The sequence below is a fragment of the Brachycentrus maculatus genome, unplaced genomic scaffold (genome assembly GCF_059751285.1).
Source record: "Brachycentrus maculatus isolate JH-2025_06_01 unplaced genomic scaffold, ASM5975128v1 h1tg000055l, whole genome shotgun sequence".
NCBI classification, from domain to species: Eukaryota; Metazoa; Arthropoda; class Insecta; order Trichoptera; family Brachycentridae; genus Brachycentrus; species Brachycentrus maculatus.
Genome location: NW_028280809.1, coordinates 2,739,138 through 2,760,856, shown reverse-complemented (window position 1 = coordinate 2,760,856; position 21,719 = coordinate 2,739,138). Strand labels below are relative to the sequence as shown.

The 21,719-nt window shown below is 29.9% G+C and overlaps 1 protein-coding gene across 9 annotated transcripts in view; it reads left to right on the top strand.

The window, feature by feature from the left end:
* The window catches only part of Dys (Dystrophin), a 762,481-nt gene that overhangs the window by 102,479 nt on the left and 638,283 nt on the right, over positions 1 to 21,719 (top strand). The gene's annotated exons all lie outside the window — the stretch shown is intronic.

Genomic DNA, 21,719 nt, shown 5'->3' with positions numbered 1-21,719 from the left:
GTTCTGGAGGTCCCGGGTTCGATTCCCAAGGGGGGTAAAATAAATACAAGTGATTTTTTCACTGTCATATTTATTCAATATTACCCTGGACTGGTACCTGAAGCGGAGGGCTGATCACCTTTCCTTCATGTGTAAACGATCAAGATAACACTGCGTTTATATGACGCAGTGCCCGATGCACCATTGGGGTGCGGATAAGGGTTTTATTATTATTATTATATATATATATATATATATATATATATATATATATATATATATATATATATATATATATATATATATATATATATATATATACGTATCTGCATGACACCCTGTTTATTTATATGTTTTTCATTTTCGGGATAGATAATATTCTGTAATTTATGTTTCAGTGGTGGTGGCTTAACAAATTCCTTGAGCATGACTTAACCCTATCCGACTACCCATCAACCCTCGCCCTCCAGACTAATCAACCCCATACCTCTATGAACGCTGTTTTGTTCCTAAACCTTGTGTAATGTCTTTTTCACAATAAAGAATATTTTCAAATCATTTCACAATCACACTGTACTCATTTACCCCAATTCATTGCATGTTTTCTGTTAACATTTGTTGGTTTTCTAAAGTTAAATAAAATATTATTTTTTGTAATTATTTTATTATGGTATTCCGTTTTTGGTAAGTATGAATTATGTATTTTTTTATAACAATTGATTGACACATAAAAAATGGACGCAAAGAATCGGACGTCATATTGTTACGTCGATGGAAAAATTACGCTTAAAAAGTACGTAAATTAACGTTATTGAAGAAAAAAAATCGCGTTAAAAAATGAACGTAATTAACAAAAGTTTCCACTTTTTTAATGTAAGTCTACATTAAAAAAGTGGAAACTTTTGTTAAATACGTTCATTTTTGAACGCGATTTTTTTTTTGAAATTGGTAATTACCACTTTTTCTTAAAATCCATTGTGTCACGTGTTTCGATCCATTCTTTATCGTTTTCAAGCAACAAAATGATGCGCAATGCGTCAAAATATATGTCACAATATATTTTAATAAAAAGTGGTATTTAAAAGTAAAACAAATAAAAAAATGGAGGTATCCATAAATTGAAAATGGATAGATTCATTAACCACCATGTGATTGCCAAATCCATTTTTCATTTCAATTTTACTTTTTAAATATAAATTTTGCTTTAATTATGTTGTGACACATGTTTCGATGCATTCAAAATCATTATCAAACATCTTATGCGGTATTTTATAATGATTTAAATGCACCAAAACACGTGTTAAAATTTAAATACTTACGGAGTAAAATTTTATCAAAAAATTTATAGATATACACACAAAATGACTGCCGAATCAAATAATGAAATAAAGTAATCCAATGGACAGAAAAAGATAATTCGAATAATCTATTTTCGATTTGTGTTACTTTTCCACCCACGTAGCTCTATGTTTAGTGATTTACATACTACATTATAGATTTTTCATCTGAGCACACGTTGTAAAGAAAATATTGATTTTCCATCCAAAACTTTCAAATAAATGGCAGGTACGTGATAGTGAGCAAAGCGTTTTCGGCTGCAAAAAGTCTGAACTGATAGACAATAATGGTGAGGAATTTTGGAAAAGCATATCATAAATTATTTTATCTGTATCTAATTTAAATATATTTCTACATTTTCTATTTTGTTCACGACTTTCCCTTTGTATATGAGTGAGTAATAATTTGAGTGTGTGTGAGTCAAATTTGTGCTTGGTTTCCATTATGTGATTTCAAAATTAGTCGTGTGAAAGAAAACTCAATTAGTGGTCAAATACAAGTGTTTAATTTTTATTAATCAACAAAGCATTCAAACATAAAGCCAAATCAATAACTAGTGAACTTTTAGTCAATTCAAGCAATATGTTTCATAAATATAGAAGTTTCAAGAATTTGGGTAGAATTGGTGAATGTTACACGTGTGTAAAGTGATCACTCAAACTAGCCTGTGCCCGGACTTCAATATTTTTATTCATCTATGTTGAGATGTAAAAAATAATACAACATAAAAAATAACTCCTAATTGGAGATAATCCAGATTTTGAATAAGTATTTGGACGCACTCAGAATGTTGTAACTGAAAATCTAATAAACCAAAACAAATGTAGTTTTAGTAATCAAATTTAAGGCCTGGGGTATTTTTCACCCCTACAGTTAGTCACAGCGGGTGCCCGCTATAAATAGTCCCAATTGTTCATATTCAATTTATCGGGGCGGCAGTGAATACTGATTCCATATTCGTCCTAATATCCGCCGGGGTCTCAATCTGGATTGCCATCTGTGGGGTTAATTACAGTCGTGTTTCTAGCCGCGAGAGGGTTTAATTGTTGTGGGATTACCCTGTTTCTAATATCTCCGAAGGTCCTATACCAGGAATGGCGAACCTTTTTGAGCCTGAGTGCCAAATATATTTTTTTTAATATGGCGTGCCACATGCCATAGAAATAAAAATGCATCGTATGTTTGTGTAACTTCAGATTTTTAATATAAACAAAGCATCAATATGTTATTTTTATCTCAACATAGATGAAGAAGAATTGCTATCTGGGCATTTACGGGGCTTACGTCCGTCATAGGCTGGTTTAAGTGATCACTTTACACACGTGTAACATTCAACAACTCTACCCATGATTGACAACCACACTACCCTAATTCTTGGAACATCTATATATGTAAATGATCCAATTTCGATACATTGTACTTGGATCACTAGAATTTCACTAGAGACATCTTTTGGTGAGATGAAAATAAGCTTTTTATTGAGCAGAAACTCTTATATTTGTCTGTGAGGTCCGAATCCTGGAATATAATCACATACAAGATGTCTGTAGTAAAATTCTTGTGATTCAAGACAATGTTTCGAAATTGGATCATATATATAGAACTTCCAAGAATTTGAGTAGTGTGGTTGTCAATCATTGGAAAAAGTGGTGAAAGAATTAATAACAAAATAAAATATGTACTTGTTAATGGCAAAATAAAATAAATAAAACCATTAAACTTAATGAAATAAATGTAAAACCCTTAAAACTTTATTATTAGTGAGATTTTATTACGAAAAAATTACCTCTTGCTACTAGCTCCTTATATCCTTCGTTTACGAGACTATTGATGAACGAAGAAAATACACATGGCTATTTAAATGTTTTGAATTTTTTGTATAATCAATTTTATTTTCGTTTGCGTACCATGCAAAATCGTCTCGCGTGCCACAGGTTCTCATCCCTGTCCTATAGTATTGTCCGTTTTGTAAATATCTTAGAAAATGTCCTGAAGGGTTAGAGTAGACATATACCATACAATCGCGGCCCTAAACGTACGGACAGCTGTCAAGAATAGATTTAATGACTTAACGTTAATACTCGTATGTCAATCGACGTAAATATTGCATATTATACACAGATGAATAATAATGTAAATATTGCAACACAGATGAAGTATGATTCTGATCTTATTTAAGGTTTTACACGATGATAATATTTAAACCCTTAAACATGGATGTAAAGCATGGAATTAGAATAAAGAAGGAAGAAAGTAGACTGATGCTGTCGAAATGCGATCTTTCAGACGAAATTGCACCAAAACGTTGTATGATAGATGTTCGAATAGTGAAACATAAAAATAATGCATGTAAGCATTTTCGATAAAACTAAAAAATGTGTAATTAAAATGTAACTTTGTTTTTAAATCACTATAAATATATTATTTTAACTTAATTATAATGTTTGCCGGTTTCGAAGCTAAGGAGTGTGGTTAGCTTCGAAACCGGTAATAAAATATTAAGTATAATAAAATATACTTAATATTTTATTTTATTACCGGAAAACGCTAACTCGTGAGTTAATGGTTTGCATTTAAATTGGAGTGGGAGTTAGTTCGAATAGTTCCAAACAATTTATATTGGTTTTCTTGTATTTCTGTCCCAGGAGACATATCCCAGAATACACAATGTCTGTACGTAAAATCTCGATAAACCTTCCTCCCTTCTATGCGGCTAGGGGTAGGTAGGACCTTGTCGATCTCAATTTTTGTTGCACTCGAGAGGGCGTGTTGTGGCTACTGCCAAACTCAACTACCGACATGGCATTTCATTACATTTTATCGACTGCAGAACTTGAAAGATTCCCTGAAGTTATTGAAACACAGTTAAAAAAACTTAACTAACCATCACGCCGCTTCCCCGCAGGGGTTGAAAGAGAGAATAGAACACCACACCGATATGAGAATAGAACACCACATCGATATGACAAAAAATCTTTGTCTCTTCCTAGCCTGACCACATTCAAGAATTCGAAATACTTGATAATGCCATGTTTTCTTCGGTCTTTAATTATTTTTACATTTCAATTTGAAAACATTTTGCGCGTGCTATTTCTTCGGCAACATCTATGGTTGAAATTGTAAAGTTTTTTGTAAAATATTTGTATTTTACATACACTTGTAAACGTTTGAAAATATCATTTTCCATATAAATAATTTGTGAACAAAAATTTGCACACTCGGAAAAATACCACGGATAAAAAGACTGGTCGAAATATTGGTTAGAAATATACATTTAACATTTTTAAACTGCTTGTAAAGCTTTTTTCGTTGTTTTTCAAACACCCGTATAAGGTGTCATTATTGTATTTAGGGTCTTTAAGCTCGGAAATAAATTTTCTATTGGTGATTGGTAATGTTTTTCACTTATCTGATTGATAAGAAAAGAATCCCATAAGAAATGGCAAAATTTTCATCAAAATAAAGGATCCATAACTATCTAATTCGGGTATGTATGGACACTAAAGGTGAGTAAGATCCGGTCAATCAGAAGATCCGCTTCAGTGGATCTCTATCATTTGAGTGACCCGTTCAGTAAGACTGGATCAGTTAAGCGATTAATTTTTCGTTTTACAATCCGCGTTGGCGAAGGGGAATACTTTTTGTCGCAAATCTTATTGACGACAGCATATAGGAAAAATAGGGTAGGTATTTAAAAGATTCATCAAGATGAATCAATGAATCTGTAAATCTGTAAGCCAGCGTTAGTGAATGATATTCAATCAAAATTGGGAACCGGTTATTCAATCAGTATGTACGTACGAATCATTATGATCCGTTCGTTTTGTAACGACCTATGTACGTAAGCACGCACACAGTTAGAAATATGCGATGTTCACATCGTTTTATACCAGTATCTACGAAATAAAACGGAACAGAAAGTGATAAACTAATGTCTGAGTAGGGTTTAAAATATGCGGTTGCATACTTGCATTCCAGAATAGTTTTTCCGCAATTTTCTTCTCAAACGTTGCATGCCAAAGTACTCCTCCGTGGAAGCAGACATACGTCAGTGGGCTGACTGCATCCACGTCGCTTCCCGCCAGCTACACTCGGAGGAACGATTGTGACTAGAAAAAAGTTCTAAAAGAAAATGTGTACGTATGTTCTGAATTTTCGAGCAAAAAGGTTAGAAAAGCTGACTCGATTTAGCATCACTAGCAATCGGCGAGTATGTCGGTTGTACCGCGCACCCAGAATACTGATGTCAGGCTGACAAACCTGTCGAAATGTTGTGTGGTCAGATTAAATATTATGTTTAGGTAATATGTGGATAAACCTCTAAAAAATATTCTTGTAAGGTTATATTTGACAGTCAGAACATGATATAAGGTTAGATAGTTTTATCAAAGTTATTATAATAAGGTTATGTTTTTTTTTTAAGTTACTACTTTTTCCTCTTTCATAGGTCAAAGTGACCTTTTTATTACAATTTTTTTAATTAACTAACTTTTTACAATTTGACCTACGTTTTACTTAATATAAGAATACACAACAATAATTTCATTCATTGATTCGGCAGTCACTTTGTGGTAAAACCTATCCATTTTTAATTTGAATTTTTACTTAGTAAATACCACTATTTCTTAAAATCTACTGTGACACGTGTTTCGATGCATTCTGCATCATTTTCAAACACCGTGTTTGAAAATGACTATTTGTATTTGGTTCGATTCCCAGGGGGGTCATTATAAATATGTCTGGTTTTCACTTTCATACTTTTTTAATATCTCCCTGGACTGGTACTTACAGCGCAGGTCTGATCACCTTGCCTTCATGCAATGAACGATCAAGATAACAGTGCATCAATATAATGCAGTACCCAATGCACCATTGGGTGCGTATAAGCGTTAGAAGAAGAAATGACAAATGACGTACGATATTATATTTTATGAAATTCACATTTAAGACAATGTTCAGATTAGGTACGCGGCTTTATGCGCAATGATAAACGAGTGGAACAAATCTCTATTCAAAATGGACTCGAGCCTAATGCGTTAAAAGTATTTTTTAGCGAAGTGTGGCATTAAAGTGACATTTAGGGGCGCGTTAAATGGCACGTCGTAAAGCTTGTTGAAAGATAATTGGGACACATTTTATGTCGACACTTCTATCACCTGGTAGGAATAAAAAATATCACAGGATGTCTCCTGGGAGAATACATTCTTACCTGTGTGTAAGAAAGTATTTTCCCTCCTTAACTCCCACCTTAGTACTTGAATCGTGACGCTATAAATAAGAAAAGAAGCTTTGGAGTAGTCATTAACTACATTACGTTCCGTATCCCAAGTTTAAGACTATTCGTTTCCAAATCCACACAAACATATATGTACACATTCACTCACATACACACTTAGAAGTTGTTTTTTTGGTCATCATATTTGTGTTATGCTATAAACGAAAATCTGCTTGTAAAGGTTATACTTCCACATAAGAGCCATTTTAAAATTTATGAATTAATTTTCAAATCAAACACAGATTTTTGGAGTCTACTAAGTTGTATTTTATTAAAAAATATCAAAAATAATATTGTGACAATTGTTTCGCCTAGTAAACCAACAATTAAAGGTGGTTGAAATATTAATGATATGAAAATTCGTGAATTTTAACTTCAACATAATATACCCTTGCATATGAAGCGATACTTGATCTGGATAATCTCATTAATACGATAATATTACTAATTTTCTGTAAGTAAACCTAATTTCTCAAACAAATAGTTTTCATGAATTTTTAATTTCAAAATATTGAACTCTCCATTCTTCGTGTATAGTTATACAGTATAGTAAACATATTTCTTGAAAACGGAAAAAAACAAAGTCTGTTGTTTAAGGAAATATGGTATAAACAGTGCGGGCTAAAAGTACAAACACACAAACGTAACCTCAAAAAAAAAAAAATAACAAACCTACATGTGGTGTGAAATCCAGCATTTGTAAATAAGAAATCGAAAGCACACAAAGTATTGTAAATAACAGTATTCTTGACTGCCTAATTAAAAGCAAGACTGATGAATTTGTAAAATTACTTGGCTATTTTAGCATATGCATTTGTAGTTAGTGTACTTGGTGCTACTTTTAATCTCAGTTACGTTTTCTCAACTCTGAGACCGGTAACATAAAAGGGTTGATAATCCACTCTGTAAGGTAACGGGAACACGGATAATCCATTACGCAACCTATATTTTATAGTGCTTTTACAACGCATTATAAATTACCGTCATATAAAATGTCTGGAATGGCCACCTTTGGCAAAAGTTCGCTTAAAAGTTACTTCTTTTAAAATTTTCCGTAGATGGCACAAAATTTAATGGGGAAAAAGCATTAAACAGATGTCAAAAAGCTTGCAAGATATTTTAAGGCCAAGCGACAGTTTATCTATACACATGAATTTTTTAATTTAAGTTTTACTTAGTAATTACCACTATTTCTTCAAATTTATTGTGACATGTATTTCGACGCATTCCGCATCATTTTCAAACTCCGAATGATGCATTGAACCATGTGTCACAATAGATTTTAAGAAATAGTGGTATTTTCTAAGTAAAACTTACGTTTAAAATGGATAGATTTTACCACAAAAACGACTGCCGAATCAATTAACGAAAATACATTATTATTAATTATAACATGATTAACTTGAAAGAATCTCAAAATATCCCTTTAAGATAAGGTTTTGTAATCGTCTTTAATATTTTAACTCACTCATATTTGACTATTTTTGTTGGTTAAAAGAATTTTAGGAATAAACCCGTCAATGCACAAGAAATCTTAAATAAATAAATAAAATTATACCGAAATTTTCACTCCAGCGTTGGTTAAAGCGAGCTGATATGTTCAAGTTGCATCGTACGATCATCTTATTCTGATAACATTGCAGTTCATTCTAATCCGAGCTCGTTTTGAAGCGGGACAGGAAATTGTGTGAAACTCGTGTGGAGAAAAATGTATTTCTAACAGCGACAAGATATTCAGAATACGACCATATTCAGGATGCCCCATGCGGCATTTTCCTCCGCTACTTCCGGCCGGAAGGGAATAAAATGTAAGAAATCGACCTTCTCGTCGGGTTAACCGTCGCAAGATGTTAGAATGGAGTAGGTTGGTAAAAAGAGGGTTTGAAAATGCTGGTCGTACAAACGAAAGCGAGTTGGTTGAAATCAATGACGGATAAGTCAAATTGTTTTACAGTCGCAGCCTTTATTTTTTTGGATTTTAGTTTTATGCTGAAATTTCTTCATGTCACTGCAATTTACATAATATAACAAGAATGATGTTATATAGTGTTTTCCACTTCAGTAATAATACTAAAATAAACTACTCAAATAAACTAAAATCAGATATAATAATACTTAAAAAATAAATCAATTAATACTAAGTATTAATCTACAACATTTTGAGTGTGTCTAAATACTTGTTCACAAAATCTGGATTATCTCCAATTACAGGAGTTATTTTCATATTATTGTTTGACATCTCATCAAAGATGAAGAAGAATATGGAAGTCTGGGCATTTAACCAGACTTCCATATTCTTCTTCATCTTTACTGAGATGTCAAAAAAAAAGTATTAATCAGTCTTGATAAAGAAGCGGTTAGCTTCGAAACCGGTAGACATTATAATTAAGTTATAAGAAAATATTGATAGTGATTTTAAACCAAATTTACATTTTAATTAAAAAAATGGAAAATCACAAAGTTAGTGCTTCAAATATAAATTATAGTTTTCTTTTATCCTTATTGTCGTTGTTAAGGTTGAAAATATAATAATTTTTCATGTTTCAAGGCAAAACTACCTTGCTTTCATCGTAAATACCGAACAAACAATTAACTTTCATAAAATACATTCATACACATATTTGGAAACGTATATTTTTCTTGTTATTTATTGTTCGATGTTTAATTTTGATGTGTTTTCATACTTTGTTTGTGGCCTTATATTCTATCCTTGAATTTCGTTCCCAAACATTTGAAAAAACGACGTTTACGTTTATAAATTTCAAGATGTCCCGAGAAAACTATTTGTGTAAATCATTTGCAGGACTTTACTAGGACTATCTCCTGGCACCTTTCTGTGAAGTTAGTCGAGTACTCTTAGTATTGAAGTGAGGGGAGTAGGGATGTAATATACAGTATGTTAAAAAAGGACAGAAATCAAATTAATCGGAACTTCAACTGATCATTGCGAGTGTAACACTAAATTGTGTTGTCATTGCAATTGAAAATCATTTTATCGTAGCCGGAAAATCGCGATTGGAAATTTGTGTTTTTTTAAATATTTTGAATGCGTGTGATAGTTGTGTTGATACGATTATATTCAATATATGACATATCACCAACTGATTACAGAGTTGCCCTAGCTGTATTTAAGGAAATTTCACATGGGAGGCAAATATCGATATCAACCCTTCTCAAGTATTTTCTTTTGGATGTTTTGATTCATAATGATTAAATAAATATTTATATTTTTAATGCAAAGAACTTTCTATACTGCAAAATTAGTACTTTATAGAACAGAATATTTCAATAAAACGACAACGAAAATGACAGCACTTGGGTGACGATATGTTCAGAATGTATATATTTAAAAAAAATATTGTCATATAAAAAAATATGAAATCCATGAATTTTGTACTTAATAATTTTAAGTTTTATCTTATAAGTTGTCTGAAACCAATAATCGACGTGTATCAATTTGATGTACGCCGATGTCATATAAAAATAGCGTCATTATTTATTTAATGCTATTTTTGAAATACATGTCGCTCACTCCTTTCAAGAACGTCATAAATAAAAAAACTCGATTTTTCAGGAGAACGTTTTTAAAGTTTAAAAATATAATACAATGTATTAAAAATAAATATCAAGCCACTTACTGAACTTTTTACTGTGCAACACATCTTTTTAAGTAAAACCTGAAGGTATTTTCTCCATTTGAAAAATATTTAGTTTATTTGAAAAAATATTAAACAATACCTTTTCTTCAAAATGCAAAAACAACACTTTCTGTCCTGTAGCGGGTAAATATTAAGTTAAAAATATGCCGCTTCTGCTGGGATATAGTAAATTTTCTGGGCATTCCGAAAACATGCACAACTGAAAATTTACGAATTTTGATTTATGACGTTCTTGAAAGGAGTGAGCGATGTGTGTTTTGAGTTTACCTTAATTCTGAGAAACACGTTTTTTCAATGTTCTTATATCAATTACAATTGCATCTTTGATGCCAAGATTTAAAATAGGTTGTAAACAATACTGTACTTTATTTCCTGAGTATCTTTTTACATGTCGTAAAATTGTTCAATAATCATTTATTTATTTAGATACAGTACAGTAGGTACAGTAGACGTGTCCCAATGGATAATTCGTATTTACGTATACGATAATGAAAAAAAACTGCCTTTTTACGTTTTACAAACGTAAAAAAGTGTTTTAATGTTGATTTCATATTTACAATGCTATAATTATCTTAAATTAAATATTGATTTTTTCTCCTTGTAATTTTTTTATTTTTTTTAAATTTTATTTATTTATTAAATTTTTATTTATTTTATTTCATAATACATAGATACATTCAATATACATATTCATTTCATATATACATTTATTATACGTATTACGGCTCTTTAGGCATGGCCTGTGTTGAGCCGAATACTAACATAATTCTTCTTAACAAAACAATATACTAAATATAGGTACCTATATATAATAAATATAATACGATTTGGTACACTTTGTTAAAAAAAACTAATTTAAAAAATATTATAATAGAATATAGGTGTAAAAATAAGATAATGATTAAAATTTCAGGAAAGTATGTTAAATAACAAACGGTAAAATAAAAATAAAGTTAAAACATAAGTAAGAAAATGAAATTTAGACCGAAAATTCACTTATTTAAATGAATAAGAATTTTACTTAAAAGAATCATTCATATACCAAACTATTCATTGTTCAAACGTGAATGACCTTCCGCATACCAAAAAAGTCATAAACCGATAAGATAATTTATGAATGGATCAATCATCAGTTCACCACGTCACAATCTACAAAAAGGAATCAATGTCATTCATCCTATATGCAATTCAATGCATACTTGAAGAAAAAATCTTGCGCTAACACCCCGGAATAAAATAACTGTTATTATATATTTCGTTATTTTAAATTTAAACCGATATTTTGGTACATATACTTAGGCATAAAAAATCAACTAGAAATAAAAACGTAAAAGACACTCTAAAAACGTAACTTAACGAACATTATAAACATACACAGACTATACAATAAAAAACTGAACGAAATAACTCCTTCTCCAAGCTGAAGAGCTTTTCTCTTTTTTTGAAAAGGTATCGCATATAAATATAGGTACCTTAATAAAAGTTATTTAGATCCATAGCAAATATTGTATTTTTTACTATGTTACTAATATAAAATGTATTCAAATTCCTCAAAATGTGGTATATTCTAAGATATTTACCACCTTATACAGCGTGTTTGTATCTGAAATTCCAAATACCCGTTCACTAAATTATCCACTACCCCGTGTTCACCCTTCCGCCATGTATCTCTGCCCAAGTCTGAACTGGAATAAAACATTCACTGCAAATAAGGGAACGTAGGATTAGTTTTTTTTCTTATTTTTTTCCTGCCAGCTTGAATTAATCGTTTTCACTATTTTATCGTCTGATGGAAATTGGAAATACTATTGGCATTCAATTAAGTACTGAGAGTGATTGATCATTCAAGTACAGACGTATTTCTGAAATTTAAAATAGAAAAAATATGAATTTGAAAGGTACTCATATTTTATAATACAATGTGTTAGATTTTTGTTTTTCTTTCTTTTCGGACATTAAAGTGTCGGTGTTAAAAGAATGTAATAAAACATTTGAGAAGAATCTCAATGAATTGTTATTGTAATAGAATTGTATCTGTAATCGATCGAATAGGATCCGTGACATAAAGAAATTAAATTTTATTGATTTTCTTCGATTCGCTATATCATTTTCGGGAATATTTTTTTTACACTGAAGTGGGATATTATTTAAAAAGTTCAAAAATTTCCTCAATTCACGTATAGTGACTAGTCTGGAATTAGTCACTTTTTTATTTGTGCCACGGCGAATATTCTTCTACCAGCAGTAATGGTGTGAGTAAACTGTTATATTGACTGCTTTGGATTTAACCCTTTGGAATAAAATGATGCTTTAAAAATATAAAAATAAAACTTAAATAATACCACTACTCAATTAAACAATTTTGTAAAACACGACTAGTTTAAAGAACTACAGATGTTCTCATCATTTAGCTTTCTTATTTCAGTTTTAACGTTTAATTTTATATAACTGTTTCTCGTTTTACATATTTTCCACAATGTTTTAAGTTTTGTACTGACATTTCGGGGTGGAACTGCATTTAAAATGCAAAAAGCAAAATAACAACTTCATGGTTTTTTCCACATAAATTTATATGGAGAAAACTAGTTTTCATTTCATTATATTAACCTTAATGTTTTTTTTTACTCTTTTTCTTGTTTTTCCACCTTACTTCTAGATTAAAAATTATCATAATTAGCTTCATACCATCGTGTAACAGAACATATAAAGATGTTCTCATCGACTTTAGAAAAATAAATGAAAAACGTATGCTTTCTTAATAATTTCCATAATTTTCCCGTCAATTTAATCACGTACACTTGAGGTAGTATTTTACGAAATGGCAAATAATGTGGTATTTTTTCCAAAATCATTATGTTATTCTATCTTCTTTTATTTTTTTATTTTATTTTCTGGAGCATTATAATATACCTTCGGGCTCATCGTTGAGCGAATTCCCTTTGCTTTTATGTTCTCCGTGTAATGTGGTACGGATAAATTGTGCGTTATGTACGTACGCTGGAATGAGGGGTTGGTATTTGTTTCCCAGTGCACGTGTACCTTTGTTTTTTCACCTTTGTGCAGCACCACATTTAGCGGGAATGCTATAATTACAGTAAAATACGTTCCGTGTATGGCTCTCCCCCCTGTGTACTCACCAGCATAAAACTCTTTTTGAGGATTTTTTCTGTCAGCAACAGCTATAAAAACGGGAAAACCAGAATTTTTAATGAACTTTTAACATTTCAAAGAAGTTGTTTTGGCTATGAAATAAAATTCAACATTAAAAAAACATATTTTAAAGCTTTTCATCAGATTGATCTGATTGTACCCATTCTGAATATAAAATAATTTATGACCACTTTTCCTTAAATCTGTTATGACACCTGATTCGATGCATTCCGCGTCATTATCAAATACCGAATGTGAAGCCCAAATTTTACTGTTGTGCCTTCGTGACGTTGAATGATGAAAAGGGTGTAGAAACTGTTACTTATTTTTGATCAGTGGGAACATGAACAATAGGGGAATGGTGTAGTCATTTTCATATGATTAATTATGGGTTTATTGAAAATTCCAATCGGAAAATGTCTTCGAAACAGCATGGAAAGGATTTGTACCCTACGTAGAATTTCTCAACCACAAGGTAGTTCATCCGACATGTATTGGTATGTCATTCGTGTATATTTTATCACGAAAATAATTTCAGAATAATTAGTCAACAACAACGCAATAACTGATAACAAGTTGAATACTTTCTGTAAACTATTATTATTTATGTAATATAACGTCAAGACTTCTTAAAATTGGCAACGTTATCTTATTAATAAATAAATTCTATTAATAAGATACCGTTGCCAATTTAAACGGTTATTAAATATCCTCTGTTCTTAGTTACATCGAATCTTCGAAACAATTACATCGGCTCCTTCGAATAGCCGTTTCTCTAGAAAGTTAAATTGGTTTTGATATTCGATTAAAACTACCCCGTGTTTCTTTTGCCCTTAATACGAGCAGCAGGTAAGCGAATCTACGGCGTAAGATGGAGATTGCAAGTGAACTTACCCCCTTGGAAAGTCGGTTTAAGGAGATTATAATTGATGTTCTGAGAAATACATATACTTATATAATAGAAAATTATTTCAAATTCAAGCTACGATAGGGAAGGTGTATATATATATATATATATAGGTGTGTATATATACATATATATATATATATATATATATATATATATATATATATATATATATATATATATATATATATATATATATATATATATATATATATATATATATATATAAACAACGAACTCCCAGACGAATTGAAAATTAATATTTCTTGAATTCATTTTGCGATCGGCGGGAATCGAACCCGTAACACAGTTATCTTCTTCGAGTTCGAGAAGGTCAAGTTTTCAAATTTTCACTGCTATCGTGTGAGTGGTATAGGATCTTACAAAGGACATACATATGTTACATGCAAACAAACATTGATTTTTACAGATATAGATTTTTTGTTTATTTTTTATGTTTTGATTAGCATTTTTCGAATAATTCGAAGGGGAATATTAATATTTTTCAAACATTTTTATAAAATTAATATTTTTAGTCAGTGTTGGATAATGTCGTTATTAGACGAAACGCGTCACATAGTATATATATATATATATATATATATATATATATATATATATATATATATGTATGTATGTATATATATATATATATATATATATATATATATATATATATATATATATATATATATATATATATATATATATATATATATATATATATATATATATGTAATAAAATAACTAGGTACCTACCTATACATTTTATTAAGTACTTACAAAAAGTACCTACATAAAACAGTTCTACCACAGATGTCGCATGCGTCGCACAGAATTAAACAAAAGAGATCCGATACAAAAAATATATTATTAACTGTCAGAATCAGATAGATATAAAAATTATTGTAAAGATTAATTAAGAATAAACTTTTATTGTCGTTTCTTTAATTACAAAGCAACACATTGTTTATTTTATTATTATACACCCACTTTACATATTATTTACACTTAATTTTCAAAAGGAAAATATTACCACGTTATAAAACGACAATTTTGTTAATCAAAAATGAAGAAACAAAATAAAAATAAAATGGATACTGCTCCTCAAACATTAGAAAACTTACTAGAAAAATTAATACAAAATGCTCAGGTAAGCAAACATCAAAATTTAAAAGATATTTCAGAGAAGTTCATCATTGAAAAATTTACAAGCAAAAATCCTAATGCAAACCAGTGGATGGATATTTTTGAAAAAGAATGTACACGTTTTGAGGTGACAACGGATGAGAAAAAAATTGAAATATTAAGATTGTTTATGGATAAAAGTTGTGAAGATTGGTACAGTTCGATGATGATAAAATTTTCCATGAACTCAGAATGGATAGTATGGAAAAACAACTTTTGTAAAACATTTACAAACAAGGGATGGAACCATGTAATGTTTGCATTATCTTTTAAATATAACGACGGTTCCTTGTTAGACTATGCCATAAGGAAGGAAAAACTTTTGTTGGAGATGAGAAGAACGATCGACATGGGTACCTTAGTAGATCTTATTGTGGCTGGTTTACCAGAATTTATAATTAATAAGATTGATAGAGAAAAATTAGAAGATACAGTCGATTTATTCAATGAAGTAAAAAAACACGAAAACATTGGAAATAAAAAAAGGTTTTCGGATCAAAGAAGATATGGAAATCTAAGAACTAGTGGTAAAATTAAAGATAAAAGTCCATGTAAGATTTGTGAAAAATTAAATAAGGGAACTCGATATCACCCTGAAGTAACGTGCTGGTTTAGAACAAAGGAGGATGATAAGTTTAATAATAAAAATACTATCAGACATGTAAATAATTCAGTTATAGAAGCTAAGTTAAATGAAACCGATCAAAAAAACGAATAGTAACACCATTAATAAATGTCAAACTATTACTAAATGATCAAATTGAAATATTTGGAATTTACGATTCAGGTTCAAATGTTTCTCTAATAAATTCTAAGTTATTAAAACTAAAAGGAAAAGGAAACAATATGAATGAAGCAGATTTAGTAACAATTAATGGTGTTAAAAAGACAAACGGTTTGACGACTTTGAAAATAAAAATATTTGAATTGGAAAAAAACGTTGATGTATATATTATTGATGAAGAAAATTTCAAATATGATTTTTTGATAGGATTAGATATGATAAAAAAATTTAAACTAATCCAAAATGAAGACTTAAAAATAACACAGAGACAATGCTTGAAAAATGAAAATAAAAAGAAAGTAGAAAAAATTTCTATAAAATATAAAATTAAAAATAGTGAATTTAAAAATACAGAAAATAACAACAGCGAGGAATGCAAAATAAATTATAATGAACATGTAAAAGAAGAAGATTTTGAAATAAAAATAAATCATTTAAATCAATTTCAAAAATCTAAAATAAATGAACTGATTTGCAAATATAAATCCGTTTTTGCAAAAGACAAATATGATATCGGCACTGTTAGTGGATACGAAGCGAGGATAGACTTACTAGTAGACAGATATTGCAGTAAGAGGCCTTACAGATGTACTGTAGAAGATAAAAAGGAGATAGAAAAACAAATTGCAAAATTACTGGATAATAAGCTAATAGAAGAATCCTACAGTCCATTTGCTGCACCTGTTACATTGGCATTTAAAAAAGAGGAAAACAAAAAATCCAGACTGTGTATAGATTTCAGAGACTTGAATAAAATAGTAGTGCCTCAAGCCCAACCATTTCCTTTAATTGAAGACCTAATGATAAAGACCAGGAATTGCAAATTTTTTTCAACACTAGATATAAACTCAGCGTTTTGGTCTATTCCTTTACGAATCGAAGACAGAAAAAAGACGGGATTTGTTACACAAGAAGGACATTTCCAATGGACTTGCCTACCATTTGGATTGAAGACCTCACCAGCAATTTTTCAAAGGATACTAGGTAACATATTAAGAAAGTATAAACTTACAGATTTCACCGTTAATTACATAGATGATATTCTTATATTTTCTAAAACTTTTGCTGAGCACATTAAACATCTAACACAGTTGCTGGAAGCGATCGAAACGGAAGGTTTCAGGTTAAAATTTACAAAATGCGCATTTGCGTCAGACTTGGTAAAATATCTAGGTCATATAATTCAAAATAATTCAATAAAACCAGTAAAGGATAATTTGATTTCAATAAAGAATTTTCCTGTTCCAAAAACGATAAAAAATGTAAGACAATTTCTGGGGAAAATAAACTTTTACCATGAATACATACCAAAGAGTGCAATAATACTAGATCCATTGCATAACTTACTAAGGAAAAATCAAAAATTTATTTGGTGTGATAAATGCCAAAAAGCATTTGAAATAACAAAAAGCATGCTTTGCTCACAGCCCGTTCTAGAAATTTTTGATCAGGATTTACCAATCAACATTTATACCGATGCTTCTTTAGAAGGTGTTGGGGCCATTTTGAAACAAAAGCAGCCCGATGGTAGAGAAAAACCAGTGGCATACTTTTCAAAAAAACTAAATGAAGCCCAGAAGAAAAAAAAAGCAATATATTTAGAATGTTTAGCAATTAAGGAAGCAGTAAGATACTGGCAATACTGGTTAATAGGTAAATCATTTACGGTTTATTCAGATCACAAACCTTTGGAAAATATGAATCTGAAATCTAGGACCGATGAAGAGTTAGGTGATTTAACATATTATTTATCGCAATATGAATTTGAAATAAAATATAATCCAGGAAAGAAGAATTTAGAAGCAGATTGTCTAAGCAGGAATCCAGTATTAGAATCGAGTGAAAATGCAGATGAACAATTAAAAGTTGTAAATTTGGTTAAATTAGAAGATATTTTAAGAGATCAGAATAAAAATGAAAGAATTCAACAGAAAAAAAACAAATGGATTGAAAAAAACAATGTCTATTTTAAAAAGGTCAAGAAAAAAGAAAAAATAATTCTTTCAGAACCGTTTAGCATCGAAATCATTAAAAACATACATGAAAACCTATGCCATATTGGAATTGGACAAATGCAAAAGACTATTAGTCCACATTACACAGCCAAAAATTTGACGAAAAACATAAAAACAATTTGTAGAAATTGTGAAATTTGTATTAAAAATAAATCAAGAGGACAAAAGAAATTTGGATTTATGTCTCATCTAGGCCCGGCCACAAAGCCTTTTGAAATAATATCTTTAGACACAATTGGAGGTTTAGGAGGTTCAAGATCAACAAAAAAATATCTACATCTCTTAGTGGATCACTTTACAAGATACGCATTTATTTTAACCTCGAAAACTCAGAATGCAAATGATTTTATAAAACTAGTCATGAAAATAACAGAAACCGAGGATATTGGTATGCTTCTCACCGACCAATACCCAGGAATAAACTCGAAAGAATTCAAGGAATTCTTAAATGACAAGCGGATCCCAATAATCTTCACTGCAGTAAATGCACCATTCTCAAATGGCCTAAATGAAAGGCTGAATCAAACATTGGTGAACAAAATCAGATGCAAAATAAATGAAAAAGGGAAAAGAAGAGCATGGACCACAATAGCTCAAGAATGTGTTAATAAATATAATAATACTAATCACTCAGTCACTGACTTTTCCCCAAGTTATCTTTTATATGGTACAGATGTAAATATTTTACCCAACGAATTAAAACAAGGAAAATCTAATAATGACTGGATTAGAGACAGGCAAATAGCGCTTGAAAAAACAATAAAATCACATAATTACAATAAAACATTATTTGACAAAAATAGGATAGGCTGCGAATTCAACGTAGGAGACATGGTGTATGTGGAAAATGGAAACAAGCTAAACAGAAAAAAATTGGATGAACTAAAAATTGGACCTTATAAAATTATTGAAAAAATTTCTAACTCAATATACAGAATTGATACAGGTCACAAAAAAATAAAATCAAACCTTTATCATATCACTAAACTTATACCAGTCCCTTCACTTCTAGGAGATGATCCGGAGGACGAATGAAAATTTTACTATGAATTTTCTTCCCCAAGGGGGGAGATGTAATAAAATAACTAGGTACCTACCTATACATTTTATTAAGTACTTACAAAAAGTACCTACATAAAACAGTTCTACCACAGATGTCGCATGCGTCGCACAGAATTAAACAAAAGAGATCCGATACAAAAAATATATTATTAACTGTCAGAATCAGATAGATATAAAAATTATTGTAAAGATTAATTAAGAATAAACTTTTATTGTCGTTTCTTTAATTACAAAGCAACACATTGTTTATTTTATTATTATACACCCACTTTACATATTATTTACACTTAATTTTCAAAAGGAAAATATTACCACGTTATATATATATATATATATATATATTTGTACTGACCGACTAAAGTCGATGAGAACATCTTTATATGTTCTGTTACACGATGGTATGAAGCTAATTATGATAATTTTTAATCTAGAAGGAAGGTGGAAAAACAAGAAAAAGAGTAAAAAAAAACATTAAGGTTAATATAATGAAATGAAAACTAGTTTTCTCCATATAAATTTATGTGGAAAAAACCATGAAGTTGTTATTTTGCTTTTTGCATTTTAAATGCAGTTCCACCCCGAAATGTCAGTACAAATATATATATATATATATATTTGTACTGACATTTCGGTATATATATATATATATATATATATATATATATATATATATATATATATATATATATATATATATATATATATATATATATATATATATATATATATATATATATATATATATATATATATATATATATATATATATATATATATATATATATATATATATATATATATATATATATATATATATATATATATATATGTATATATATGTATATATATATATATATATATATATATATATATATATATATATATATATATATATATATATATATATATATATATATATATATATATATATATATATATATATATATATATATATATGTAAATAAAAGTAGAATTCAATCCGATAACCTTATTTCATTTTGGATGTTTTATTTTAAAAATAAATACAACTATCTAGACTCAAGAAATCAGTGTTTGATTTAACATTTAAAAGATAAACATTGATGTTAATTTGTTTAAAGATATCTTGCACATGTATGTTACAGAATAATATTGTGTAAAGGCAAATTGATTGGCAAAAAACTTTTAAATTCCATCCAAAATTATGTTTCACGTGAGCTTTTGAGCGAGTTAAGTCAGTATAGATGATGGTGTTTACGAATCCGGAATCAAATTGACCAGAAGCAACGTATTGGAAATGGAATTGAGATTCGTCGTTTCGATCAGCCCGGGGCGTCCATTTTGTTGAAAGGTTCGGCGGTTATTAAGTAATGTGGGTTGGGGCAAACATATTGCAACATTTTGTATCTATACATTTTTGATGTACCACCAATCGCCTAACATCTTGTAAGGGAGAAAAAATAAGAATGGCAACAAAATAAAATTCGTCATAAAACGGACATTAAAAAAATTCATTTCATATTCTTTTTCTTCCTGTGTCCTGTTTTTATCCATTTCATGATTTATTTAAATCGCATTGCATAAATGAAAAGCAAATAGCAGAGGAAGACCGAGGAAAACTTGCCACAATCAATTATGTCAAATACTTGAAAGCGGCCGGGTCAGAAGTCGTAATAATCGTCGGGTATGTATGAGGAGATGCATGAATGTGGAAGAGGCGAAGAATGTTTGCAAAGACAGGGTGGTGTGGCGTTCGATTCTGCCTGCCTACCCCTGCGGGGAAACGGCGTGATGGTTAGTTAGTTAGCATCGCATAAATTATTAGATATTTTTGATTTCATTAATTGATTTGGCAGTCGCTTTGTGGTAAAATCTATACATTTTTAATCAATTTTTTACTTGGTAAATACCATTTTTTCTTAAAATCCATCGTGACACGTGTTTCGATGCATTCCGCATCATTTTTATACGTGTTTGAAAAACACGTATGAAAATGATGCGAAATGAATCCAAAAACGTGTCAGATCGATTTTAAGAAATACATTGTGGTATTTACCAAGTTAAACTTAAATTAAAAAAGAAAAAAAATAACCCCACCTAATCAATAAGTTAATTTTAATAATCCCATATATTGCCAATACCTAAAATTATATTGATAACTTTAAAATGCATTTGAACGAATGATAGATTAGATTTTACACGAAATGTTTTTCCAATATTCGTAATGGAAATCTCATTTCATCTTAAATATTCGTTTGATGCTTCTGCGGGCTTTCCCCGACTTTTCCTGCCATTTTCATAAATCGTTCGACCCGTCATGTAATCGAGAAAATGGACCAAGAGTACATATACCTTTCTGAAATAAACAGCATTCCATTCGATC